General features: G+C 49.3%; 1 protein-coding gene and 1 long non-coding RNA gene across 5 annotated transcripts in view; both read left to right on the plus strand.

Moving 5' to 3' along the window:
- Nucleotides 1-20,299, plus strand: part of LOC118379174 (serine/threonine-protein kinase WNK1-like) — a 196,429-nt gene that overhangs the window by 14,332 nt on the left and 161,798 nt on the right.
- Nucleotides 14,239-16,142, plus strand: LOC127920132 (uncharacterized). 4 transcript variants are annotated; one of them, XR_008105182.1, is made up of 4 exons: nt 14,239-14,346; nt 14,969-15,144; nt 15,277-15,651; nt 15,688-16,142. It is a non-coding gene; the product is annotated as an uncharacterized LOC127920132 (long non-coding RNA). The 4 variants fall into 4 exon arrangements; XR_008105183.1 differs by having other exon boundaries at nt 14,969-15,012; nt 15,057-15,651; XR_008105180.1 differs by having other exon boundaries at nt 14,969-15,651.

Genomic DNA, 20,299 nt, shown 5'->3' on the forward strand with positions numbered 1-20,299 from the left:
CGTCATACTTCCCTGTTAATGCCCCTGGTGTTTTGAATGGACTCGATGATTAAATCATCAAATTCATGAAAATGTGGTTACATCAGATATATACAGTTTTAGCGCTGAAGACCATTTTTCACTAGGTTTTTGCCTATTGAATACCAGCCTACAAAATATACAAAATGACAAGGCTACTAGCATAGCGTATTGGCTCCATTACTAACCTCTTCTCTCTGGCCCGTGATCACTTTCTGTCATGCTGATTGTCTCTAAATGATTTTCTGGAAAGGTTTTTTTAAAACCCCATGCTGTTTGTGGAACAACAGACAGTCTGGAAGGAGGGCCCGGCCGAAGTGTGTTTCGCATTTAGAAAATTGAGGGGTTGTTTTTATGAGCCAGTTAAACAATAGTGACATGGTCAAAATAATGAAACTAATCAGTTCACATTCTTCACTACAAAACCCCATATTGACAGACGGCTGCAAGTATAAAATAAGTGGAGTTGGATCATCCCTGACCTATATGAACTAGTGCAGAAAACAGGCTTGCTGCAATGCAATCTACAGTAGGAACATGGGTCTATTCACTAACAATGTGTTATGATGACATAAGTTGGCCTACTTGTGACTTACATATCATGACCTTAAAGAACTGGTGCTGTGGTTTTGACTTTCAATAGCACTACCATGCCACAATGGATCCAGAGAGAACAAACCTATTGATCAACAGGCCTTATGTGAGCCTCTGTGGCTAAAACTGGGATAAACTAGACTGCTTGTTCACTTCACTGCATCAGCGTAAGCTGAGCTGCACTGCAGTGACTGTGCTGCCTGCTGCTCTGTAATTGTGTTTGTGTGAGAGAGACAGTCTGTTGTGGTTGATGATGGGTTCTATGTTGTCCACTGCTTCCTGGTTGGTTAGTTTTCTGTTTGCTCTCGCATTCCCTGGATTCTTGTGGCAGGACGTCAGTCATTTGTAAGAGCGGGCAGCTCACTGGACAAAAAAAAAAGTGTTTAGGGAGGGGTGTGTGTGACCCTCCTCTCCTTTCTACACCGTCCCCACTCCAGTGGTCCTTCTGTAGCTCAGTTGGTAGAGCATGGCGCTTGTAACGCCAGGGTAGTGGGTTCGATTCCCGGGACCACCCATACGTAGAATGTATGCACACATGACTGTAAGTCGCTTTGGATAAAAGCGTCTGCTAAATGGCATATATTATTATTATTATTTTATATTTGTTCCCTTTCAGAATAACCCAAACCAAGCAGAAAGAGCCAATCATGAGCATAGTATCCAGCTGTCTTGATGCATAGAATTTAGTCAAGTCCTCCATTATGGCTGAGTGGCGCAGTGGTTTAAGGCACTGCATCTCAGTGCAAGAGGCATCACTACAGTCCCTGGTTCGAATCTAGGCTGTATCACATCCGGCCATGATTGGGAGTCCCATAGGGGGCGCACAATTGGCCCAGCGTCGTCCGGTTTGGCCGGGGTAGGCCGTCATTGTAAATAAGAATTTATTAATTAACTGACTTGCCTAGTTAAATTAAACATCCAAATCCTTCCTTCAGCCGTTCTCTCTAGCCGAGCTCTGTTCTCTCTAGCCGAGCTCTGTTCTCTCTAGCCGAGCTCTGCTGTGTCGGGCTGATGTGTGAGCTGTAGCCGAGCTCTGTTCTCTCTAGCCGAGCTCTGTTCTCTCTAGCTGAGCTCTGCTGTGTCGGGCTGATGTGTGAGCTGTAGCCGAGCTCTGTTCTCTCTAGCCGAGCTCTGCTGTGTCGGGCTGATGTGTGAGCTGTGGCTGTATGGAGAATTGGGCTACATCTGCTAATATTATACCAGTTTCTAAAATTGGAGAGTTCATGTTTGTAATTTTAGTTTTTTTTGAAGGCCTCAAGTCTAAATCTGTGGTCTAAAAACAGACACATTTTCTCATTTACCGTAAAGGAGGAAGAGCTCATGGTGTCTGTGATCAGAAGGGGAGAGAGAGGCCTACGTTGCAGACTGAGAAGAACTGCTGACTCACTGAAGCTTTGGGCTTAATTGACCGTTTGATTTTAATTTGGTCGTTTTCGCTTCTACAATGTCCCCAGGCTCTCAGAGAGGCCTTAAGACACAGTGGAGGAACAGGGTCACTCTTTTTCTTTTCCTGTCTCTTTCTCTGGCCCCTCCCATCTTCTCTTTCTCTGGCCCCTCCCATCTTCTTCTCTGCCCGCTCCCATCTTCTCCTACCCCTCTCTCTCTCTGCCCGCTCCCATCTTCTCCTACTCCTCTCTCTCTCTCTCTCTCTCTCTCTCTCTCTCTCTCTCTCTCTCTCTCTCTCTCTCTCTCTCTCTCTCTCTCTCTCTCTCTCTCTCTGCCCGCTCCCATCTTCTCCTACTCCTCTCTCTCTCTCTGCCCCCTCCCATCTTCTCCCTCCCTCTCTCTCTCTCTCTCTCTCTCTCTCTCTCTCTCTCTCTCTCTCTCTGCCCCCTCCCATCTTCTCCTACTCCCTCTCTCTCTCTCTCTCTCTCTCTGCCCCCTCCCATCTTCTCCTACTCCTCTCTCTCTCTCTGCCCCCTCCCATCTTCTCCCTCTCTCTCTCTCTCTCTCTCTCTCTCTCTCTGCCCCCTCCCATCTTCTCCTACTCCTCTCTCTCTCTCTGCCCCCTCCCATCTTCTCCTACTCCTCTCTCTCTCTCTGCCCCCTCCCATCTTCTCCTACTCCTCTCTCTCTCTGCCCCCTCCCATCTTCTCCTACTCCTCTCTCTCTCTCTGCCCCCTCCCATCTTCTCCTACTCCTCTCTCTCTCTGCCCCCTCCCATCTTCTCCTACTCCTCTCTCTCTCTGCCCCCTCCCATCTTCTCCTACTCCTCGCTCTCTCTCTCTGTGTGTGTCTCTCTCTCTCTGCCCCCTCCATTCTCCCTCTCTGCCCTTATTCACCCCTCTCAATTCAAAGGGCTTTATTGGCATGGGAAACACGTGTTTACATTGCCAAAGCAAGTGAAATGGATGATAAACAAAAGTGAAATGAAAAATCTACAGTAAACATTACGCTCACAAAAATGTCAAAATAATAGACATTTCATATGTCATAGTATGACATTGTTGTAACAATGTGCAAATAAAGTACAATAAGGGAAATAAATAGACTTTCTGTGTGTCTCCTTCTCTATCAGAGATTGATGGAGGTAAAAGGCTCCACAGTTCTCCACCTGCATGCTGCAGGGCTAAACCATATCACATGGTGTCTGTTGAAAGTGGAGCAAGCTGGGATAGGATGTAGAGGTCTTGGCCTATAGAAGAGGGCTATAGCCATGAGCTTTGATCACAGCAATATGAATGGAGTGGTTCCCAAGCCAGAAAACGCAAGAATGTGATGAATGTGACTGCTGCTGTTATAACTGTACTACTATATTGTATGATTTGTCCTAACCCAAGTCAGGCTATCCATTATTCAACTGCTCCACTTGGAAAAACCACTGAACTTGAAGGAATGTCAATTTTACAGTAGCTTTTGGGTCAAATGTCACGTTTGGTGCGCCTTTCCGCAAACACTATTGGGCTGGACTTCTTACTTTGTCTTTTACTTCTCTTGGAGCGTAGGCCATGAGGAAAAAGGCTGTTAGGATGGAGGGAAGGTGTTCAACTCTCCTTCAACTCTGAGGCCACCATGTTGTCACAGACTATTACATCACATGAAGGTCTGTGTTCACCCCCTACCGCAAGGGGAAAGTAGGGCACCCTGCTCTCTGAAAACAAAGTTTTGCAGCCCCAGAAATTGTGTGTGATAATAAAGCAGTATAAACTTCCATTTTAAAATTGCCAGAGAAGTAGTGCCTGTCTTCTTCTCAAGGGTTACGGCTGCTGGCCAGTAACAGACTGGTGTGTTTGTGTGGCTATCGGATCTCACCTCACCTCGGTGTCCTCTGTCTCTCTGTGTGTGGATGACGAGGCAGGCTGTATTGTACAGAGAAGGAGAGGGGGAGATTATGATGACGGGGGATGATTTATCACTTTTATCGAGACCAAAACACACATTCCCTGAGGAATATTCTAACCCAGTGAAGGAAGGAGCAGGGAGAGAGATATATACTTTTTCCCCCTGCTCTCCTTTTTTTTTTTAAGGATCTATAAATAGCAGCACCTCATCTGCCGGGGCTGTTCTGCTGCATGGTCAGAACTGGAGCAGACACTAGGCAAAGACTGGGACGGGGACAGAGGGGAGGGCCTAAGGACTTGAGAAGGAGACATAGCCAGTCTGAGGCAAAGACTGGGACGGGGACAGAGGCTGCATGGTCAGAACTGGAGCAGACGCTAGGCAGGGGAGGGCCTAAGGACTTGAGATGGAGACATAGCCAGTCTGAGGCAAAGACTGGGACGGGGACAGAGGCTGCATGGTCAGAACTGGAGCAGACGCTGGGACAGGACAGGGGAGGGATGGGGCAGAGACTGAAGGGGACTTGAGAAGGAGACATAGCCAGTCTGAGGCAATGGGGACTGGGACAGGGACAGACAGGCTGCATGGTCTGAATTTGAGCAGATGCCAGGGAGAGCCTAAGTGACTGAGTAGGGATGGGGACAGACTAGAAACTGGGACTGAGTAGGGAGAGTGACTGAGTTTAGACTGTAGGGATGGGGACTGGTAGGGATGGGGAGTGACTAGGGATGGGGGGACAGGGTTGACTGAGTAGGGATGGGGACATGGGGAGACTAGGGAGGCACAGGGATAGGGATGGGGATGACGAGAGGGTGGGGACAGTGGTTGAGAGGGATGGGGACAGAGTAGGGTGACTGACTGAGTAGGGATGGGGGACTGGTAGGGTTAGATGGGGACAGTGACTGAGTAGGGATGGGGACAGTGACTGAGTAGGGATGGGGACAGTGACTGAGTAGGGATGGGGATGGGGACAGTGACTGAGGGATGGGGACAGTGACTGAGTAGGGAGACAGTGACTGAGTAGGGATGGGGACAGACTAGGGAGGGACTGAGTAGGGATGGGGACAGTGACTGAGTAGGGATGGGGGACAGTAGGGATGGGGACAGTGACTGAGTAGGGATGGGGGGACAGGGATGGGGACAGGGATAGGGTGGGGACAGTGACTGAGTAGGGATGGGGACAGTGACTGAGTAGAGTAGGGATGGGTACAGTGACTGTAGGGATAGAGATGGGTACAGTGACTGAGTAGGGATGGGTGACAGTGACTGAGTAGGGATGGGGGGATGGGTACAGTGACTGAGGGTAGGGATGGGATACAGTGACTGAGTAGGGATGGGTGGGGACAGTGACTGAGTAGGGATGGGGACAGTGACTGAGTAGGGATGGGGACAGTGACTGAGTAGGGATGGGGACAGTGACTGAGTAGGGATGGGGGGACAGTGGGGACTGAGTAGGGATGGGGACAGTGACTGAGTAGGGATGGGGACAGTGACTGAGTAGGGATGGGTGACAGTGACTGAGTAGGGATGGGGATGGGGACAGTGACTGAGTAGGGATGGGGACAGTGACTGAGTAGGGATGGGGTACAGGTTTGGGGACAGTGACTGATAGGGATGGGGAAGTGACTGAGTAGGGATGGGGACAGTGACTGGTAGGGATGGGGACAGTGACATGGGGACAGTGAAACTCTTTCTTGAACCAGAGATCACCAGAGATTATTTCAAATACTGTTAAACTTCTTGGTGGAATGTGGTTTGTGGCTTGTTGGGGAGTAGGGTCTTGACGACCACTGCAATTTCCTTTGACTCTAGTGTTCCATTTGTACATTTGCGGGGCACAAAAAAAATTAAACCAAGGCAAGCATCACACAATTCTAGTCCTTAAACTTCGTTTCCCCTCCGTGTCTCACTCACTCAATTGCATTCGGACACAAGCGCCTGTTAGAAATAAATGCCTTTAAAAACTGTGGGATGGTGGGTATAACAAATGCCTCTGATGGGACACGCGCTGCATGCCGTGCCAAACGACCACAGTTATCACATGCAAAATGAACTGGTTGATTTGAAGTAGGGAAATATGTGTCCCGTCTACTTTCCGCTTAGGCTACTATGCGAACTGCTAGTGCCATTTAGAATTGATTAGCCTGGGCCTGGAAGGCTCTCCCATCTCCACAGAGCAACTCTGGAGCTCTGTCAGAGTGACCAAGGCCCTTCTCCCCCGATTGCTCAGTATGACCTGGTGGACTCAAATCAAGTTGTAGAAACAACACAAGGATGATCAATGGAAACAGGATGCACCTGAGCTCAATTTCAAGTCTCATAGCAAATGTTTTTTAGACATTTCCAAACATTTCTAAAAACCTGTTGTTGCTTTGTCATTACGAGGTATTTTAATGTAGATTGATGAGGAAGTTGTATTTACCCCATTATAGAATAAGGATGTAATGTAAGACAACAAAATCCTCCTGACTGAGGCAGTAACAGAGACACAGCCCGGTGACAGTGGAAGCACGCTGTGTCCTCTAGCCTATGTCACTGTGCCTGCTGTCACCGCGGTTCAGGTGACCTGTCAATGTCAACACAATCCCATGTCATCTTCAGGGCTGTGTGTGTGTTAGACGTTACAATTCCTCATATGTAGAACTCATAATTGAGCTCATGTTTCTCTGTGGTTATTTGATCACCAGTTGGTGTGTAACTGTCTGCATTTTCCATTATCATCTCTCCCACACTCTCTCTGTACTGGTATGTCCTTTCACTGCTTTCCCTGTGACGTGTTGGTTGGCTCAGTGCGTACATGTCACCCCTCGCATTGGTAGTTTCAGACAGACAGGAGGGAGGGAGAGAATAAAGTTGTGGGAGGGAGAGAGAGAATAAAGGTGGGGAGGGGAGAGAATAAATAAAGGTGGGGAGGTGGGGGGAGAGAGAATAAAGGTGGGGAGGGGGGAGGTGGGGGAGAGAGAATAAAGGTGGGGAGGGGAGAGAGAATAAAGGTGGGGAGGGAGAGAGAATAAAGGTGGGGGAGGGAGAGAGAATAAAGGTGGGGAGGGAGAGAGAATAAAGGTGGGGAGGGAGAGAGAATAAAGGTGGGGGAGGGAGAGAGAATAAAGGTGGGGAGGTGGGGGAGGGAGAGAGAATAAAGGTGGGGAGGGAGAGAGAGAATAAAGGTGGGGAGGGAGGAGAGAGAATAAAGGTGGGGAGGTGGGGAGAGAGAATAAAGGTGGGGAATAAAGGTGGGGAGGTGGGGGAGAGAGAATAAAGGTGGGGAGGGAGAGAGAGGTGGGGGAGGGAGAGAATAAAGGTGGGGGGGAGGAGAGAGAGAATAAAGGTGGGGGGGAGGGAGAGAGAGAATAAAGGTGGGGAGGGAGAGAGAATAAAGGTGGGGAGGGAGAGAGAATAAAGGTGGGGAGGGAGAGAGAATAAAGGTGGGGAGGGAGAGAGAATAAAGTTGGGGAGGGAGAGAGAATAAAGTTAAAGGTGGGGAGGGAGAGGAATAAAGGTGGGGAGGGAGAGAGAATAAAGGTGGGGAGGGGAGAGAGAATAAAGTTGGGGGAGGGAGAGAGAATAAAGGTGGGGAGGGAGGTGGGGAGAGAGAATAAAGGTGGGGAGGGAGAGAGAATAAAGGTGGGGAGGGAGAGAGAATAAAGGTGGGGAGGGAGGGAATAAAGGTGGGGAGGGAGAGAATAAAGGTGGGGAGGAGAGAGAGAGAATAAAGGTGGGAGAGGAGTTGGGGGAGAGAGAGAATAAAGGTGGGGAGGGGAGAGAAGAATAAAGGTGGGGAGGGAGGGAGAGAGAATAAAGGTGGGGAGGGAGAGAGAATAAAGGTGGGGAGGGAGAGAGAGAATAAAGGTGGGGGGAGGGAGAGAGAATAAAGGTGGGGAGGGAGAGAGAGAATAAAGGTGGTGAGGGGAGAGAGAGAATAAAGGTGGGGGAGGTGGGGGGGATGAGTGTTGGCCTGCCTGCCTGCTTGTAAGAGCGAGGGGGAGAGAAGGGGTGTGTGGGCCTGCCTGCTTCAGCTGACCGGTGCTCTCATGTCTCCTCTCAGCCCCAGAGCTCCAGATAACTAGTGGAAGAATGTTAATGTCTCTGCTATGTGGTGAACTGAACTCTACAGTGCAAGGCCAGGCCATGACGCAGTGGTCCTGTACTGCTGCCTTTAGAGGTTTGTACTCAGACACCCTCCCTCTCATGGATTTATCAATGGTGGAACGTAACGCCCTCCAGCCGATGATATCACCAATCCAATGCTATGTGCTATTCTCTCTTTTCAGGTAATTATCTTTAAGTGTCCTTCATGACCGTGTCCTACTGCTGCTTTCAGTCCCTTTACTACAGCAGGGATGACCAATCCTGTAGAGATATTTGCTATGCACTGCAGGGTTTGTTCCATACCTGCTCTAATAAGGGATCACTACTCTCTAGTGTCAAAAAGGACCAATATGATTTGGTTCTCCCTTACAGAGAACTTGATTGGTTCCCATTCTCTTAGTCAGGAAATGAGCTCCATCACCAGTGTACAGTAGATCTGTTAAGATGACTCCTCCCTCACAAGCCATGTGTGTCATGTTGTCAAAGAGCCGACACTTAATAAAATAAAAGCCTACAGTCAGGCAGCTGGGGCTTCTGGGAAACCATAACTGTGTTCCAATACTCATACTAACCACACTAACTGTGCTATTTGTGAAGTGAATTGAGTATATTATATGCTTATCGATCCGAGAGAGAAACGGACAATCTGATAACGCTCTGGATTTACGAATGCCCAGAGTGCACTCTGGCACACCAGGTTGAATTTACGAATACACCCGAAATGGTAAAATGTCTATCTAGTCATTTTTTATGGTAACAAGCTAGCAAGAGGTTGCACAGCAACAGCATCAACTTCCGGTAGACAGGCGGGCGACGCGTACGCTCAACTGAAACGCTAGCATTCATACAGTATACTAAAAGGAATGTATAGTGTGTGTGTACCCATTAAGTAGGTAGTATACAGTATGATAGTATGGGTATTCTAACACCACTCATGACTTTATATTGCCGGTTGTGTTTAGAAACATGGAACCAAAGGTATGCAAATTAATGTCTTGCCATGGCTTGATATGCATGTGTCACTCCCTCTCCTCCCTCTCACCCACCCTCCCTCCCCTCTCACCCCCCTCCCCTCTCCTCACCCTCCCTCCCCTCTCACCCACCCTCCCTCCCCTCTCTCACCCTCCCTCCCCTCTCACCCACCCTCCCTCCCCCTCTCACCCTCCCTCCCCTCCCCTCTCACCCACCCACCCTCCCCTCTCACCCACCCACCCTCCCCTCTCACCCACCCACCCTCCCCTCTCACCCACCCTCCCTCCCCTCTCACCCACCCTCCCTCCCCTCTCACCCACCCTCCCTCCCCTCTCACCCACCCACCCTCCCCTCTCACCCACCCTCCCTCCCCACCCTCCCCTCTCACCCACCCACCCCTCACCCACCCACCCCTCCCACCCTCCCTCCCCTCTCACCCACCCACCCTCTCCCCTCCCTCCCCTCCCCCACCCTCCCTCCCCTCTCACCCACCCTCCCTCTCCCCACCCACCCTCTCACCCACCCTCCCCTCTCACCCACCCTCCCCTCCCTCCAACTCTGTTATACAGCTTATTTTACAGTATGCACCAACCTGCAGTCTGTAATGCCATCTCATTCCCTGCCTGGCCCTGCATCAGCCAGTCACATGGTTTGCAGGCAGGCAGGGATAAATCTGGAGTCTGCGAAGTATTCAGACTGTTTGTGTGCACGTGGGTCTGTGGCAGAGCAGGGCTGCAACCGGCCGACTCATCTATTTTATATGGAGAGTCTCAGGCCGGGTCCTAGACACCATTCCTGCTCTGTGGGCCGCCAGTTGGGGAACCCTGCACTAGGCAGTTCTGTGCCTGAATTACTAAACTAGGCTCCCTGTAGCATAATTATTTCCCTGTGGTCCTGTTGAGGTAGGATGTGACAAACGTTGATTTGGGTTTGACCAGACACACCCAAGGGAAGGGGCCGTTAAACAATTGTTACCTGAGCAGCCCTGTTGTTTCTCCCTGTTGTAGCGTCTTCTGGCCTAAGTCAATATTTGACCAAGACCCTGGTAGTAGTAGTGAGAGAGCAGTCACAATTGGACCCTGTCTGGGGTTAAAAGACGGGTCATTAAGCCTAAAACAGTTTGAGGCTACCACACAGCTATCAGTCTTCTTGGAACAGGAGAACAAATATGTTTGTTGTTCTGCTAAAGTTGTAAGCTTGTGAGTCGCGACTTGCCTCCCTCTCGTGTCTCTGTCGGTCTCTCGTTCTCGGTCTGTTTACGTCCCCAGTCAGAAAACCAAATGATGTTGCTCAAACTAGCGAAGAGTCACTGACAACCACCAAAACAAAACAGGTGGGGTTTTAGGAAGGGTTCTTGAAAGATGCTCATGGGGTTGTCCTCTGAAAGTTGCCTAGCAACAACAACTGGAACTTAACACCCCCACCATGAGACCCACTGCATTTGCCTCAGAACAGGCAAACAAAATAAAATCCCACACCAAACTTAAAGATAGGAAGCAAAATGAGAACAGGGAAGATCAGATAAAGGATTGTTTGTCTGTTCCACGTCTCTCAGGAGCACTGGGCCAGCCACTCTTAAATAACACCTGGGCCAGCCACTCTTAAATAACACCTGGGCCAGCCACTCTTAAATAACACCTGGGCCAGCCACTCTTAAATAACACCTGGGCCAGCCACTCTTAAATAACACCTGGGCCAGCCACTCTTAAATAACACCTGGGCCAGCCACTCTTAAAAATAATAATAATAATAATAATATATGCCATTTAGCTGGCTTTTATCCAGCCACAGTCTTGCAACATTCTACGCACCTGAACCCACTACCCTGGCCAGCGCCATGCTCTACCAACTGAGCCACACCTGGGCCAGCCACTCTTAAATAACACCTGGGCCAGCCACTCTTAAATAACACCTGGGCCAGCCACTCTTAAATAACACCTGGGCCAGCCACTCTTAAATAACACCTGGGCCAGCCACTCTTAAATAACACCTGGGCCAGCCACTCTTAAATAACACCTGGGCCAGCCACTCTTAAATAACACCTGGGCCAGCCACTCTTAAATAACACCTGGGCCAGCCACTCTTAAATAACACCTGGGCCAGCCACTCTTAAATAACACCTGGGCCAGCCACTCTTAAATAGCACCTGGGCCAGCCACTCTTAAATAGCACCTGGGCCAGCCACTCTTAAATAGCACCTGGGCCAGCCACTCTTAAATAACACCTGGGCCAGCCACTCTTAAATAACACCTGGGCCAGCCACTCTTAAATAACACCTGGGCCAGCCACTCTTAAATAACACCTGGGCCAGCCACTCTTAAATAACACCTGGGCCAGCCACTCTTAAATAACACCTGGGCCAGCCACTCTTAAATAACACCTGGGCCAGCCACTCTTCAATAGCACCTGGGCCAGCCACTCTTAAATAGCACCTGGGCCAGCCACTCTTAAATAGCACCTGGGCCAGCCACTCTTCAATAGCACCTGGGCCAGCCACACTTAAATAGCACCTGGGCCAGCCACTCTTAAATAACACCTGGGCCAGCCACTCTTCAATAACACCTGGGCCAGCCACTCTTCAATAACACCTGGGCCAGCCACTCTTCAATAGCACCTGGGCCAGCCACTCTTCAACAGCACCTGGGCCAGCCACTCTTCAACAGCACCTGGGCCAGCCACTCTTCAATAGCACCTGGGCCAGCCACTCTTCAATAGCACCTGGGCCAGCCACTCTTCAACAGCACCTGGGCCAGCCACTCTTCAACAGCACCTGGGCCAGCCACTCTTCAACAGCACCTGGGCCAGCCACTCTTCAATAGCACCTGGGCCAGACACTCTTCAATAGCACCTGGGCCAGACACTCTTCAACAGCACCTGGGCCAGACACTCTTCAATAGCACCTGGGCCAGACACTCTTCAATAGCACCTGGGCCAGACACTCTTCAATAGCACCTGGGCCAGACACTCTTCAATAGCACCTGGGCCAGCACAGGTGATACACCTTCCCACTAATGAGATGGCAACCAGTACAGCTGTAACACATACTGACTAATATTCTTCAAAACATAAATGTAAAAAACAACCTGTAGCAGTCACTCTCTTTCTGTTCCTCTGTGTCTGGTAGCCCACTGCAACCCAGTCTAGTCTGCCAGGGAGAGCAGGTTCTCCTCTCTATCTCAATCTGTCTGACTCTTGCCAGGGAGCTGGACTGAAACTCCGATCGGACATACGAGATCTAACCTGCATACAGTATAGCACATTACGTGAGTGAGCAGCAGTGAATGTCCCCGATGACTGGGACTGGTCTGGAAAGCTTCTATCCCCTCTTGGCCCTATAAATATTTGAGAGTAAACTCTGTCTCGCTCTCTTGTCTGTCAGCTGTGTGTGCAATATGCATTGGGGCCCTGTTTGTTTGTGTATGGGCTGTGAGATTCGATCCATCAGACAGGAAGTGGTCTGCTGTTGTGTATAAGATGCTGATGGAGACAGACATCCCTGATAAAGGAAGAGGGAGAGAGTTATTGCAGGGAGGGAGAGAGAGTTATTCATGCATGAATCCCTAGTGTCCCTAGTGTGCATGAATCCGAAGTGTCTGGCTACAGCACTGTGTGGTCTGGAACATGGGAGAGAGAGACTGATCCCGAGCCTCTACTCAGCCAGTACCTATCCCAACCCTAGCCCATACCCAGCCTGTACACATCCCTAGCCTCTACTCAGCCAGTACCTATCCCAATCCTAGCCCATACCCAGCCTGTACACATCCCTAGCCTCTACTCAGCCAGTACCTATCCCAATCCTAGCCCATACCCAGCCTGTACCCGTCACTAGCCTGTACCCATCCCATACCCAGCCTGTACCCATCCCATACCCAGCCTGTACCCAGGACCCAGCCTCTACCCTTCTCTAGCCTCTACCCAGCCTGTTCCCAGACCCCAGTGACTCATTTACTTCCCTGGCAGACCTTCTCCTCAGGGGTGTTGTGTACTTATCCCTGCCTAGCTGGAGGGGATCAGATGGGGCAGCACCCTGTACCATGTGCTCCTGGAGCTGCAGGAATCCTGGTGGGCCTGACTGATGCTGTCCCAATCTAGTCTGGAACCATTAGGACATAGATGAAACTTCTATCACAGACACACACCAGCAGCTTAGAGGGTTCGACTCTCAGGCCTCGGGGCTTCCCCTCATGAGCAGTTGGTCACTGGCTGAATGACCGCACTGAACCTAGTGGTAGTAAAGCCTGTTACTTCAACAACCTAACACTCACCTACTCACTCTAAGGCCTGTCATGTCTGCTGTCAGTCTCTCTGTTTTTCTCTGAGTGGCTAATGGTGCATGTTGGAGCAGTGTTTTCATGTGTTTGTGACTGTGAGTACAGGTGGTGCTAGCCTTATGTCGGTGTGACTGTGAGTACAGGTGGTGCTAGCCTTAAGTCGGTGTGACTGTGAGTACAGGTGGTGCTAGCCTTATGTCGGTGTGACTGAGTACAGGTGGTGCTAGCCTTATGTCGGTGTGTTTGTGACTGTGAGTACAGGTGGTGCTCGCCTTATGTCGGTGTGACTGTGAGTACAGGTGGTGCTAGCCTTATGTCGGTGTGACTGAGTACAGGTGGTGCTAGCCTTATGTCGGTGTGTTTGTGACTGTGAGTACAGGTGGTGCTAGCCTTATGTCGGTGTGTTTGTGACTGTGAGTACAGGTGGTGCTAGCCGTATGTTGGTGTGTTTGACTGTGAGTACAGGTGGTGCTAGCTGTATGTTGGTGTGTTTGTGACTGTGAGTACAGGTGGTGCTAGCTGTATGTTGGTGTGTTTGTGACTGCGAGTACAGGTGGTGCTAGCCTTATGTTGGTGTGTTTGTGACTGTGAGTACAGGTGGTGCTAGCCGTATGTTGGTGTGTTTGTGACTGCGAGTACAGGTGGTGCTAGCCGTATGTTGGTGTGTTTGTGACTGTGAGTACAGGTGGTGCTAGCCGTATGTTGGTGTGTTTGACTGTGAGTACAGGTGGTGCTAGCCTTATGTCGGTGTGACTGTGAGTACAGGTGGTGCTAGCCTTATGTCGGTGTGACTGTGAGTACAGGTGGTGCTAGCCTTATGTTGGTGTGTTTGTGACTGTGAGTACAGGTGGTGCTAGCCTTATGTCGGTGTGACTGTGAGTACAGGTGGTGCTAGCCTTATGTTCGGTGTGACTGTGAGTACAGGTGGTGCTAGCCTTATGTGGGTGTGTTTGTGACTGTCAGTACAGGTGGTGCTAGCCTTATGTTGGTGTGTTTGTGACAGCCTTATGTCGGTGTGTTTGTGACTGTGAGTACAGGTGGTGCTAGCTGTATGTCGGTGTGTTTGTGACTGAGTACAGGTGGTGCTAGCCGTATGTTGGTGTGTTTGTGACTGTGAGTACAGGTGGTGCTAGCCGTATGTTGGTGTGTTTGACTGTGAGTACAGGTGGTGCTAGCCGTATGTTGGTGTGTTTGTGACTGTGAGTACAGGTGGTGCTAGCTGTATGTTGGTGTGTTTGTGACTGTGAGTACATGTGGTGCTAGCCGTATGTTGGTGTGTTTGACTGTGAGTACAGGTGGTGCTAGCCTTATGTTGGTGTGTTTGTGACTGTGAGTACAGGTGGTGCTAGCCGTATGTCGGTGTGACTGTGAGTACAGGTGGTGCTAGCCTTAAGTGGTGGTGTGACTGTGAGTACAGGTGGTGCTAGCCTTATGTCGGTGTGACTGAGTACAGGTGGTGCTAGCCTTATGTCGGTGTGTTTGTGACTGTGAATACAGGTGGTGCTCGCCTTATGTCGGTGTGACTGTGAGTACAGGTGGTGCTAGCCTTATGTCGGTGTGACTGAGTACAGGTGGTGCTAGCCTTATGTCGGTGTGTTTGTGACTGTGAGTACAGGTGGTGCTAGCCTTATGTTGGTGTGTTTGTGACTGTGAGTACAGGTGGTGCTAGCCGTATGTTGGTGTGTTTGACTGTGAGTACAGGTGGTGCTAGCTGTATGTTGGTGTGTTTGTGACTGTGAGTACAGGTGGTGCTAGCTGTATGTTGGTGTGTTTGTGACTGTGAGTACAGGTGGTGCTAGCCGTATGTTGGTGTGTTTGTGACTGTGAGTACAGGTGGTGCTAGCCGTATGTTGGTGTGTTTGTGACTGTGAGTACAGGTGGTGCTAGCTGTATGTTGGTGTGTTTGTGACTGTGAGTACAGGTGGTGCTAGCCGTATGTTGGTGTGTTTGTGACTGTGAGTACAGGTGGTGCTAGCCGTATGTTGGTGTGTTTGTGACTGTGAGTACAGGTGGTGCTAGCCTTATGTTGGTGTGTTTGTGACTGTGAGTACAGGTGGTGCTAGCCTTATGTTGGTGTGTTTGTGACAGCCTTATGTTGGTGTGTTTGTGACTGTGAGTACAGGTGGTGTTAATCGTATGTCGGTGTGTTTGTGACTGTGAGTACAGGTGGTGCTAGCTGTATGTCGGTGTGTTTGTGACTGAGTACAGGTGGTGCTAGCCGTATGTTGGTGTGTTTGTGACTGTGAGTACAGGTGGTGCTAGCTGTATGTTGGTGTGTTTGTGACTGTGAGTACAGGTGGTGCTAGCCGTATGTTGGTGTGTTTGTGACTGTGAGTACAGGTGGTGCTAGCTGTATGTTGGTGTGTTTGTGACTGTGAGTACAGGTGGTGCTAGCCGTATGTTGGTGTGTTTGTGACTGTGAGTACAGGTGGTGCTAGCCGTGTGTTTGTGACTGTGAGTACAGGTGGTGCTAGCCGTATGTTGGTGTGTTTGTGACTGTGAGTACAGGTGGTGCTAGCCGTATGTTGGTGTGTGTTCTCCTCTGTTTGAATAGTGGTCAAACAATAGTGCATGTGTTTTGAGTTGTGGTTGGACCGTGATTTGTGCACATACGGAGTATACCAAACATCAGGAACACATTCCTAATATTGAGTTGCACCAGCCCCCTTTGTCCCTCAGAACAGCTTCAACTCGTCAGGTCATGGACTCTACAAGGTGTCGACGGCGTTTCACAGGGATGCTGGCCATGTTGACTGCGTCCCACAGTTGTTAAGTTGGCTGAATGTCCTTTGGGTGGTTAACCATTCTTGATACACACGGGAAACTGTTGAGTGTGGGAAAACCCAGCAGCGTTGCAGTTCTTGACAGAAACCGGTGCACCTGGCACCTACTACCATACCCCGTTCAAAGGCATTTACATATTTTCTGTCAGTTATCACAAGGCTTAAACTCCCTCCTTTAACCCGTCTCCTCCCTTCATCTACACTGATTGAAGTGGATTTAACAAGTGACGTCAATAAGGGATCATATCTTTCACCAGGATTCACCTGGTCAGCCTGTTCTGGAAAGAGCATACTGTGTGTGTGTGTGTGTGTGTGTGTGTGTGTGTGTGTGTGTGTGTGTGTGTGTGTGTGTGTGTGTGTGTGTGTGTGTGTGTGTGACACTATGTGTGAGTGTGTGTGACACTATGTGTGAGTGTGCCGTTCAAGCGGGACATGGTGTGTTTTCTCTCTCACCCTGCCGTGGATGTGTACACTGTCTCTCTGCAAGGTTTCAGTTTTGTCAGTGAGCAGCGTGAGTTCTGCAACACCAGTCAAAGCAGGTTATTTATAGACCTGCAGTATTAATTTAAGCAGAGGAGCAACATTTACACCTCGTCTTAGAACGATAGACTGTATGTACATATCGCTATGTTTTTCCCCTCATGTTCTCTCTTAAACACACACAAACACACACCCCCTCACCCTTCTCACCCTGCGTGTACATTTTGTGTAAGGGAAGGGGAAATGTATAGTTTCCTGTCAGTGGTTTGGCCTTTAACACAGATAACTATAATGTACTACAGCCTCTACAGCCTCTGTGTGCTACAGACTCTACAGCCTCTGTGTGCTACAGACTCTACAGCCTCTGTGTACCACAGCCTCTACAGCCTCTGTGTGCTACAGCCTCTAAAGCCTCTGTGTGCTACAGCCTCTAAAGCCTCTGTGTGCTACAGCCTCTACAGCCTCTGTGTGCTACAGACTCTACAGCCTCTGTGTGCTACAGACTCTACAGCCTCTGTGTGCTACAGACTCTACAGCCTCTGTGTGCTACAGACTCTACAGCCTCTGTGTGCTACAGACTCTACAGCCTCTGTGTGCTACAGACTCTACAGCCTCTGTGTGCTACAGACTCTACAGCCTCTGTGTGCTACAGACTCTACAGCCTCGGTGTGCTACAGACTCTACAGCCTCGGTGTGCTACAGACTCTACAGCCTCGGTGTGCTACAGACTCTACAGCCTCGGTGTGCTACAGACTCTACAGCCTCGGTGTGCTACAGACTCTACAGCCACGGTGTGCTACAGACTCTACAGCCACGGTGTGCTACAGACTCTACAGCCACGGTGTGCTACAGCCTCTGTGTGCTACAGTCTCTACAGCCTCTGTGTGCTACAGCCTCTACAGCCTCTGTGTGCTACAGACTCTACAGCCTCTGTGTGCTACAGACTCTACAGCCTCTGTGCGCTACAGCCTTGGTGTGCATGTGTGTCATCTCAGACACCAGCTAGCAGCCTGCCCTACATGGAGCAGAGTCTCTCTCGGTCTCTCTGTCTCTCACCCTCTGTCTCTTTCTTCTAGTAAATATGACCTATAATTACAATATGTTTAATTATGTTAGGAAGTAGCTTTTTGTGTTTGAATGATGTGGGCATTCCCCAACAACAGAATGGTGTGGGCGTATACCGGTCATTAAAGTAGACCACTGATTGGCCAGCTCGGCCAGAATCCACAACATTATTTGGGTATGTGAACTTTTAAAAGTGAGATTTTCACTGGAAAGATGCTTTAAATTGGTGCCCTGGAATCCAAATGGATATGCTCCGTTTCACCATAGTAAATGCTGAAACGGAGAATCTGTTTGGAGTCAAGGCTATTAAGTTGGAGTGTTATGCTGTGGAAAACATCAAGGATCCCAACACCCTCCTTCTCTTCCCATCATCTCTCATTAGTATGTTGGAGAGACTGGGCAAAGGTCTATTCTTTTTGGGGAAATTGTATTAAAGTATTTGTTAGATTTATGTAAAGATTTAGGCTATAGATTACCACAAAATCTTCCCCAAAAACATGGTGTAAAATGTATACTTGCCTCTAGTCTGGTGAAAAACAAACACAACTCAACATCAGTCTGAGACACAAACCGGCTCCTTTTATACTTAATATAGTTCTACTTCTATAAAATACTGTCCATGTAATATCTACACATATTCTTAGAATTCTGATGTTTATTTAAGTGCTTCAAAGAGTCCGGAATGTTTTAATATGTTGCCAAGGTAGTGACTGACAGAACCTGTGCCAGGTATTTCAAGTCAGTTTCAACAGAACGAGTTCCATCCCAGCCGTAGTGACTCAGGATCAGTGACGCAGTGAGTCAGGATCAGGTAGATCCAGAAACATGTCTGTCTCTCAGGATGTCGGTGGCATAATGACTTGACTAGCTGGGTCGTTCACTGAGCAGGTAGATCCAGAAACATGTCTGTCTCTCAGGATGTCGGTGGCGTAATGACTTGACTAGCTGGGTCGTTCACTGAGCAGGTAGATCCAGAAACATGTCTGTCTCTCAGGATGTCAGTGGCATAATGACTTGACTAGCTGGGTCCTACAGGGGGTCGTTCACTGAGCAGGTAGATCCAGAAACATGTCTGTCTCTCAGGATGTCAGTGGCATAATGACTTGACTAGCTGGGTCCTACAGGGGGTCGTTCACTAAGCAGGTAGATCCAGAAACATGTCTGTCTCTCAGGATGTCAGTGGCATAATGACTTGACTAGCTGGGTCCTACAGGGGGTCGTTCACTGAGCAGGTAGATCCAGAAACATGTCTGTCTCTCAGGATGTCAGTGGCATAATGACTTGACTAGCTGGGTCCTACAGGGGGTCGTTCACTGAGCAGGTAGATCCAGAAACATGTCTGTCTCTCAGGATATCAGTGGCATAATGACTTGACTAGCTGGGTCCTACAGGGGTCGTTCACTAAGCAGGTAGATCCAGAAACATGTCTGTCTCTCAGGATGTCAGTGGCATAATGACTTGACTAGCTGGGTCCTACAGGGGTCGTTCACTGAGCAGGTAGATCCAGAAACATGTCTGTCTCTCAGGATATCAGTGGCATAATGACTTGACTAGCTGGGTCCTACAGGGGGTCGTTCACTAAGCAGGTAGATCCAGAAACATGTCTGTCTCTCAGGATATCAGTGGCATAATGACTTGACTAGCTGGGTCCTACAGGGGGTCGTTCACTAAGCAGGTAGATCCAGAAACATGTCTGTCTCTCAGGATGTCAGTGGCATAATGACTTGACTAGCTGGGTCGTTCACTGAGCAGGTAGATCCAGAAACATGTCTGTCTCTCAGGATGTCAGTGGCATAATGACTTGACTAGCTGGGTCGTTCACTGAGCAGGTAGATCCAGAAACATGTCTGTCTCTCAGGATGTCAGTGGCATAATGACTTGACTAGCTGGGTCCTACAGGGGTTGTTCACTGAGCAGGTAGATCCAGAAACATGTCTGTCTCTCAGGATGTCGGTGGCATAATGACTTGACTAGCTGGGTCCTACAGGGGTCGTTCACTGAGCAGGTAGATCCAGAAACATGTCTGTCTCTCAGGATATCAGTGGCATAATGACTTGACTAGCTGGGTCCTACAGGGGTTGTTCACTAAGCAGGTAGATTGAGGTGAGTTCAGTTAAATAGAAACAGACCCGACTGTCTTTTTTCTCTCAGGATGTGAGTAGAGATGTAATAATGAGGAACAGGGATATACAGGCGTTTGAGCTGGAGGGACCAGAGCATGTTCTAACAGATAAGAGACCGATTCAGCAGTGAGTCAGGCCAGATACAGGTGGATCTACATGGACCTGACTGTTTCAGGATGTGGGTAAATAGGTTCTACAGGTGGTTGAGCACAGAGGAGGAGGGGTCAGTCACAACAGATTAAAAGGGACAGGTGTGTCATTGATGCTAGCTGTCAGATACGGGCTGAAGGTAAGGCTGGATCCTAGGAGTTTGTCTGACTAATCATTCCTCCACATGCTCAGGCCTGAATTTGTTTGTGTTGAAAGTAAAGGAGTAGGTTATATTGAAACAGTTATTTGGGTCTACAGTGAACAGACTAGTGCTGTTTTCCTGGTAAGGAAATGGTTAAAAGGACCACCAATGAAAACTCTTTCAATAAGTAAGACACAATTTTGTGTCAAATTAGGGCTGATGAAAACCACCTCTAAACCAGCGATCCATTTAGCCTATAACCCAGGGATGTCTTTGTAAAGGTAGTTGTTACCCACTCTGTCCCGTGTGCCCAATCTCTCACTGGCCTCATTC

Source organism: Oncorhynchus keta, unplaced genomic scaffold (assembly GCF_023373465.1).
Source record: "Oncorhynchus keta strain PuntledgeMale-10-30-2019 unplaced genomic scaffold, Oket_V2 Un_contig_1846_pilon_pilon, whole genome shotgun sequence".
Lineage (NCBI taxonomy): Eukaryota > Metazoa > Chordata > Actinopteri > Salmoniformes > Salmonidae > Oncorhynchus > Oncorhynchus keta.